This window comes from Haemaphysalis longicornis, unplaced genomic scaffold (genome assembly GCF_048455015.1).
Source record: "Haemaphysalis longicornis isolate Haplotype H1 unplaced genomic scaffold, Haemaphysalis longicornis Haplotype H1 scaffold_8, whole genome shotgun sequence".
In the NCBI taxonomy this organism is placed as follows: Eukaryota; Metazoa; Arthropoda; class Arachnida; order Ixodida; family Ixodidae; genus Haemaphysalis; species Haemaphysalis longicornis.
In genome coordinates this window covers 22284106-22291509 of record NW_027526445.1, presented here as the reverse complement: position 1 = coordinate 22291509, position 7404 = coordinate 22284106, and the positions used below count along the sequence as shown (strand labels likewise).

Genomic DNA, 7404 nt, shown 5'->3' with positions numbered 1-7404 from the left:
GGCTTTTTGTGAAAATATATCGGACGTTACGCGATGTTTCCGCGCGAGGTATTCCATCCATGTGAGTGCACTTGCGATTGCAGAACTACTAACTGGTCCACGTACATTGGTGTTACATATTAGTATTTGATGCGAATGTGATGCTCCATACATGTAACAGTATGAAATTCACATTTGTTTGTGTATAGCAAAAGTGGTCCCGCTAATAAGTGCCTGCTCCGCCAGGAAACGTTTGGGCTTCCAGGTGTAGCCCAGAACGCCGCCTGTATAAAAACACGCCCCAAAAAAGAAATTCTTCGCGAGAAGGATATCACAACAAATTCTATTGGGCGAGGAGGGGTGGCGGAGGGGGAGGCAGAACATCTAATAGGCGTATCGGAATAAATTACGGAACATTCATATTCCGGTATTTTTTTTCTCTCCGCGCCAACGGGTCCGGCGTGAGACCGTTCTTCGAAAGAAATAGTAGCGCCTTTATTACCATCAACACCTTTGCACCAAAAGGCACAGGAGAAAAATGTAGTTCCCTGAGGACACCCCTCACTGGTTTGGAGTGACCGGAATTACAACGGATGGGATAAAGTTTGTCTTCCTCGCGCTCCTCCCCGAGCGCAAAAATTTCGTCCTGCGTTTTTACATTTCGAACTTTGATTCCAGCACGCCTTATCTTTATTTTTCTTTTGTTTTCAGCGGCTTCGACAACAAATTCATTGTTTCGTTTGCAAGAAGAGGCGTTGATGTTATGATATCTAATCGCTCGCCAAACATTTGGGAAGGTTAACGCCTATAAGTGTCCACCCCATATGCCTTTATATGTATATAATGCGGCTATATAAGCACGTGAAATATTAGATGAAGTAGAGTAGAACCGCTGGGTTGTAAACTAGGCTGCTATACCTGTGTTTGGGGGCCCTCTTCGTTACCAAATTTAATGCGCACTTATGTGTATATACCGCCTGCTAGCCGCCCTACTAACAAGCTGCTCATACACCACGGCAGCATGTAATCCCCTCGCTTAGTGTGAGCTCTTCAAGATTCAGTAACCACGCATTGCATCTGCGAAAAAAAAAGAGAGAGAAGAAGAATCCGTGGGAGAATGCAAAGCTTTCAAACACACTCCCCAGTCGGGCCAACCTGCGGCTCAGCCGCAAGACGACAGCACTTTATCGGCGCTCCGTTTTATTTGGAGGCTTCCGCCTACTATCATACATTTCTGCATGATTTTGTTGAATTATGTAGTAGATATACACGCAAAGAACGTCACGACACACGTTTTTACAAAGTTCCATTCACGGGCGCTGAAGGCAGTCTCCGCGGCGGGACCGACCCAGAGTTGCGCGGGTCTACCACGGCTAGCGCTGCGGTCGCCCGGCAAACTTCGCTGTCCGGAGGCTATACCTTTGGCACAACATTCTTTCATTTTTTTTCTTTTTCTGCAAGCTGGGAAAGCAAGAAAATTAAATTCCTATGCGTACATCCTCCAAATATTTCAAGAATACTCTATTGCATGTAAATGACTTCCTATTCTTTTTCGCCGTAGTGACCGAACAGCGTTAGGCATGGCAACTATTACAGCAGCACCCAGCTAGCGCATCGATGGAGCGACATAGCGCCTTTGTTGTACGCCTTAGTTTCGACGGATTTGTCTTCTTCTGCCTTTTTCTTCGGCATTCGCATGCTCGACTAGCTGCTGTAGCGTACAAATTAGTAGTGGAGGAGGGAAGACGGAACATTACAGAAAGACGCGACTAGGTAGCGGACTCCGTGGACGTAAATACGTGGTGAAGCTGATCCACAATGTAATGGTTTGAGTATTTAGTTATTTGGCGAAATGCGATACAGCAATGGGACGTCTGTGCTTACTCACTGCCTCGGAATAACTCGTTCCTCTACGTAAAACCTATCGAGCATATCAGTTTATTACCGCGCACCGAAAATCAGGGTCACCCGCGAGCCCTTACGCCGGTGTTAGGCTACAGCAACACACGACGCAACCCACCGTGATACCCTCTCGAGAGATGATCTACATCAGCTCGTTTGATTCTTCCCATGAAGTAACGTAACTTATAAAAGCTCCGCCGTCATCCGGCTCATTACGAGAAGTGGTACGTCAATCACCATGGTTTTCACGCTCCTAGGCAGTAACAGAGAACGGCTTCGAAGCAACGTCGCTGATAGCCTGGTTCTTCCTGCATAATGGGGCAGAAAAAACTGTATCGAATGGTTAACAAACGCCAATTTCCAAGGCGAGCTAAGAACAGAATAAAGACGATGGAGGGGCGAGTAGGCGTAAAATACACTACATACCTCTCGAAATCGCGTTCTGTGCTTTTATTCACATAAATTAGGGCCATCGACAAGCCTTTTCTTTCCTCCTTGGAATCTGCTGAAATCGACCGGCAATCGCAAATCCTAACCATCCCAACCCTCCAAAGATCCAAAGATATTAAGCAAACCTCACTGTGTGCACACTCGCCCACTAATGGAGTAAGGGACGCAAGCCGCTAGCACGATCTCTCTCAAACAATTGGCCTTCTCTGCAAGCCCAAAGCAGGATCCCCTAAACATACGACAATAACTAAACCCCACCAATTAAAAACCGCCTTCGTCGAATCATCCACCCTTACCAATTTCCCCAACCTTCATAGATAGCCGTCTTCAATACAAATTTTTTTTTGTTTATATCATTTAAATATATATATATATATATATATATATATATATATATATATATATATATATATATATATATATATATATATATATAGTAAGGAAATGAGGGGCTCGTTGAGGAAAATACAGAAAGATAGGGCAGCAGTCTACAACGCCAAAGGAGGCATAGGGGTGTGGTTAGGCTCTTTTCTTTTTCACTACGGTTAATGAAGTAAACATTTTTTTTAATACACAGAAGAAAGAAAGAAAGAAAGGAAAACACGCGCCCAGAGTGGGGACCGAACCCACGCCTTTCGATTACATGTCGAATGCCTTACCGATTCGGCTATCTGGGCGACTGTGTTCTCCTTCACTTTCTGGGCTATTTATATTTACTAGAAGTGTATCTCACGCTTGAGGGTGGTAGCCAGCGCCACTCTGACTACACGGGGAGAAGGGAACCTTCTTTTCAACCTCCGGGGCGCGTGTTTTTCTTTCTTTCTTTCTTTCTTCTGTGTATTAAAAAAATGTTTACTTCATTAACCGTAGTGAAAAAGAAAAGAGCCTAACCACACCCCTATGCCTCCTTTGGCGTTGTAGACTGCTGCCCTATCTTTCTGTATTTTCCTCAACGAGCCCCTCATTTCCTTACTATATTAATCTGCGAAAGCCTAGCGAGGGTCTCGGTTCTGGCAGCCTTGATGCCTAGGTAGCATAAGAGGGCTTCCCGCCAGTTACCCGCTCATGACAGGCTGTAGACGCTTGAGTCACGCCCCGGGGGTTGAAAAGAAGGTCCCCTTCTCCCCGTGTAGTCAGAGTGGCGCTGGCTACCACCCTCAAGCGTCAGATACACTTCTAGTAAATATAAATAGCCCAGAAAGTGAAGGAGAACACAGTCGCCCAGATAGCCGAATCATTCTACTTCCGGCCACCGTAGTGAAAGGACGTAGGGTCATGTGCTCCCAAGGGGCGGCAATTGCGGCGCAGCCTAGCGGCGGAAACAGGATCGACGCGAATGATAACGAAGAGTATCAGATTATTTTGCCATCTCTGCCAACCGGGCGTATCGTTTTAAACACAGTTTTTCTTCATGGTGACGTGCGCGCTCGACCTTTTCGAGTAGAAGATTTCAGGGACACGCTGGCCAAGTCTGGTATGCTTTCTGAGGTAGTTGCCTTGGGAGCATATCAGATAAACCACATCTGGGCGGTGACGTTTAAAAGCCCCGAAGCGACAAAAAAGATGCTTGCGACCGGCGAACTGCAAGTGAAGGGACGGCGCTGCCTGGTCATCGACCCGCAGGACCAAGAGGTGAAATTGAAACTTCACTGGCTGTTGTACGGTGTTGCGGACGAAGACATTCGAGCGGCGTTTGCGGCATATGGCAAAGTTAGCGAAGTCACCCGGGAACGCTGGCGAGTACAAGGTGTGCACGACAAAGGTTCCACCACCCGCACCGTGCTCCTCAAGCTGAAGGCCGGACTGAAGGTTGACGACTTGCCCCACCAAATTCGTGTGGCAGGTGAACTGGCTCTCGTTGTGGCCCCCGGTCGTCCCATGCAGTGCCTGCGCTGCCACACCGCCGGCCACGTACGGAGGGACTGCCAGGTGCCGCGCTGCTCCCGATGCCGGCGGTTCGGACACCGAGACGAGCAATGCGTCAAGACGTACGCGAATGTGACGGGTCCACGGAGAGAGAGGATTCGTTCGAGTTGCTGATGGACACAGCGGAAGCTGAGGAAGCAGCGAAAGGTGTGGGTGAGCATTCGACGGTGGAGGCGTCGGCTGCTCCAGGTGGACCCAGCGGTGACGGTCCTAAGGACCCAGGCAACGGCCGGCAACCGACAGAGGCGTCCCCACCTTTGCCTGTCCAACAGGCGGAAGGTGGTGTTGACGCCCCCTCTGTGGAAGTCACAACGGATGCAACTGAGCCACACGAGATGGAAACGAACGTCGCCTCTCCTGCTAGCAGCGTCAACGCGACCGCCAAGCGGTCCCACGACGAGGCCGGCCACAAGGAGGGGGTGGAAGAAGGTGGCACCGTAGAGCCGCCGCAAAAGGCGGCAGTCGCGCGGCGGTCGTCCCTGCGACTACGGCCGAAAGTTCAGGCCGACCACAAACAGCCGGATACAACGCCGGGACAACTACAGCCTCCGGGAGGCCCGAAAGCGGACGGACACGCCTAGCGACGGCGTGACGAGAACGGTAAGCACCATGCTCCCGGCCTCCACCCCTCGTCTTTGTTTAAATGCCTACTGAAGCTCAGTTGACCTTTGCTACGCTTAACGTTCGAGGGCTTTCAGCAAAAAAGAAGCAAAGTCAGGTGCACCGCCTACTTACTGAGCAGGATTTAGACGTGGTGGCATTGCAGGAGACGAAAGTTGAAGGGGAGGAGGAGACCGGGAGCATGGTGCAGCGCTTCACGGCTAGGTATTATGCGTGTGTCAGTCATGCTGTAGGAAACTCTGCAGGCTGTGTGCTTTTTCTGAAAAAGCATTCAGGGATGGAGGTTGAAAGTGTTCGATCGTGTGTTTTTGGTCGTTTCGTTGTGTGTGATTTCGCGTTGAATAACATTGAATGGCGTGTGATATGTCTGTATGCACCGAACGCGAGAGAGGATAGGCAGAATTTCTTTCGCACTCTACGTCAATACTTCACTGACGACAGGCAAATTATAATGATGGGAGATTTCAACTGTGTGTTATCCCCGCAAGACAAGACAAGCAGCAGTCCTTACAAGGACGCAAGTACGGACTTGCTGGCCGAACTTATCGACGAGTTTGGGCTGGTAGATGTGGCAAAATGCCTTGAGAACGGTCGAAACGTGCGCTTCACCCACTTTCAGGGAACCAGTCACGCGAGGCTTGACAGATTTTATGTGTCACTCGAATTAATCCCCAAATGCCACTCATATAGTGTACATCCAGTATCATTTTCAGATCACTGCCTTGTTAAATGTAGCGTTGGGCCCAGAAAACAAAAAACGACCTTTTCTTGGGACCTCTGGAAATTAAACGCTAAACTTTTAAAGGACGAAATCTTCACCGACATAGTTAAGGAAAAAATTGAAGAGTTTAAAAATGAGGATAATAAAATCGGAGAACAATGGGAATTATTCAAAGAAACAATTAAAGTTAAAGCCATCGAAAGATCAAGCTGCATAAGATACGAGGAAAAAATGAAAGAAGGAATGCTACGTCACACTCTACAAAGATTAACTATAGAGGAAGGGAAAACACCAGGTGTGTTTAAAGATGACATAGGCAAACTGAAACATCAACTTGAGTTAATGGACGAAGAACGCTATCGCGGAGCGCTCGTTCGTGCGAGAGCTGAGCGATTAGCGATGGGGAAACGCCCACCAAACGGGCGCTTGGAATTGAAAAAGCACGTGTTCGACAAAACACGATAGATAAAACCGAATGGGAAGGACGCACGTCGACCAAAAAAGAGGACATCCACCAGTTTTTCTTTGAATATTACCAACAGTTATTCGCGTATCGGCCCTGTAATCTAGAAACCTTTCGAAGGGAGTATCTTAGCTGCATGCCAATTCTTGAGGACGAAACAAAAGACAGTTTGGAACAACCCATATCTGTTGAAGAAGTGAAGGCAGCTATAGATAATTTAAACCCTGGAAAGTCGCCCGGCCCAGACGGGCTAAGCGCGGCCTTCTATAAGCATTTCAAAGCCGAGGTTTCACCAATTTTAACGGCAATGTTTAATGAGGCATTCCGAATGAAAACCCTTCCACCATCGTATGCATCATCGCACACAGTTTTGATACCTAAAACAGAGGAAACTGAAAAATTAGAGTCTGTCACTTCATACCGACCAATAGCGTTGACTAACGTAGACTACAACGTCTTTATGAAGGTGCTCGCGCAAAGGCTGCAAACAGTTATCACAACCCTTGTTGGACCGCACCAGACGTGCGGCATCAAAGGACGCACAATCACAACAAACATACACACCGCGCGGTGTGTACTCGAGTGTTGTGACGCCACTGGAGATGCCGTTGCACTTCTTCAACTAGACCTTCAAAAGGCATTTGATTGCGTCTCACACGATATCCTGCTCTCTATTTTGGACCACATCAAAGTGGGAGCCGTCATTAGAGACGGAGTGACCCTGGCGTACCACAAGTGTACGACGCGGTTAATTATAAACAAGTCACTGGGAGCGCCCATTAACATGCAACGTTCGGTACGCCAGGGCTGCCCACTCAGCCCATTGCTTTTTTGCATATACATTGAAATGTTGTGTTTAACTATTATAAAGAACGATCAGATTCGAGGTTTCCGTTTACATACGCGTGAAGTGAAACTTCTTGACTATGCGGACGATGTCGCGGTGTTTTGTCACAACAAGGAAAGTGTCGTTCACGTAGTCGAAATCGGGAAAAGGTTTGGCGTTGTCACAGGAAGCCTGGTGAACTGGGGAAAGTGTGTCGGGTTCTGGCACGGCGATTGGCCAACAACCCCAGAATTTTTTGCCAACATCAATTGGGTTACTCATCCCGTCAAGTACTTGGGCACTCCACTGGAGTATTATAGAGACAGTGAGCCATATTGGCGTGCGCAAGCTCAAGAGCTGCGCGAGAAGGCTGACAATTGGAGGGGCTCTGGTTTATCTATGTTCGCAAGAGCAAACGTATGCAACGTATTTCTTGCCAGCAAATTGTGGTACGTGATGCAAGTTCTACATTGTTCGCGAGTGAATGTGCAGAAACTTCATCGCGTGTTCGCGGTG

At 48.2% G+C, this 7404-nt stretch overlaps 1 pseudogene; it reads left to right on the top strand.

Annotated features, from left to right (window-relative positions):
* Positions 1 to 4939, top strand: part of LOC144148213 (uncharacterized) — a 14441-nt pseudogene extending 9502 nt beyond the window's left edge.
* Positions 4940 to 7404: the final 2465 nt, after the last annotated feature.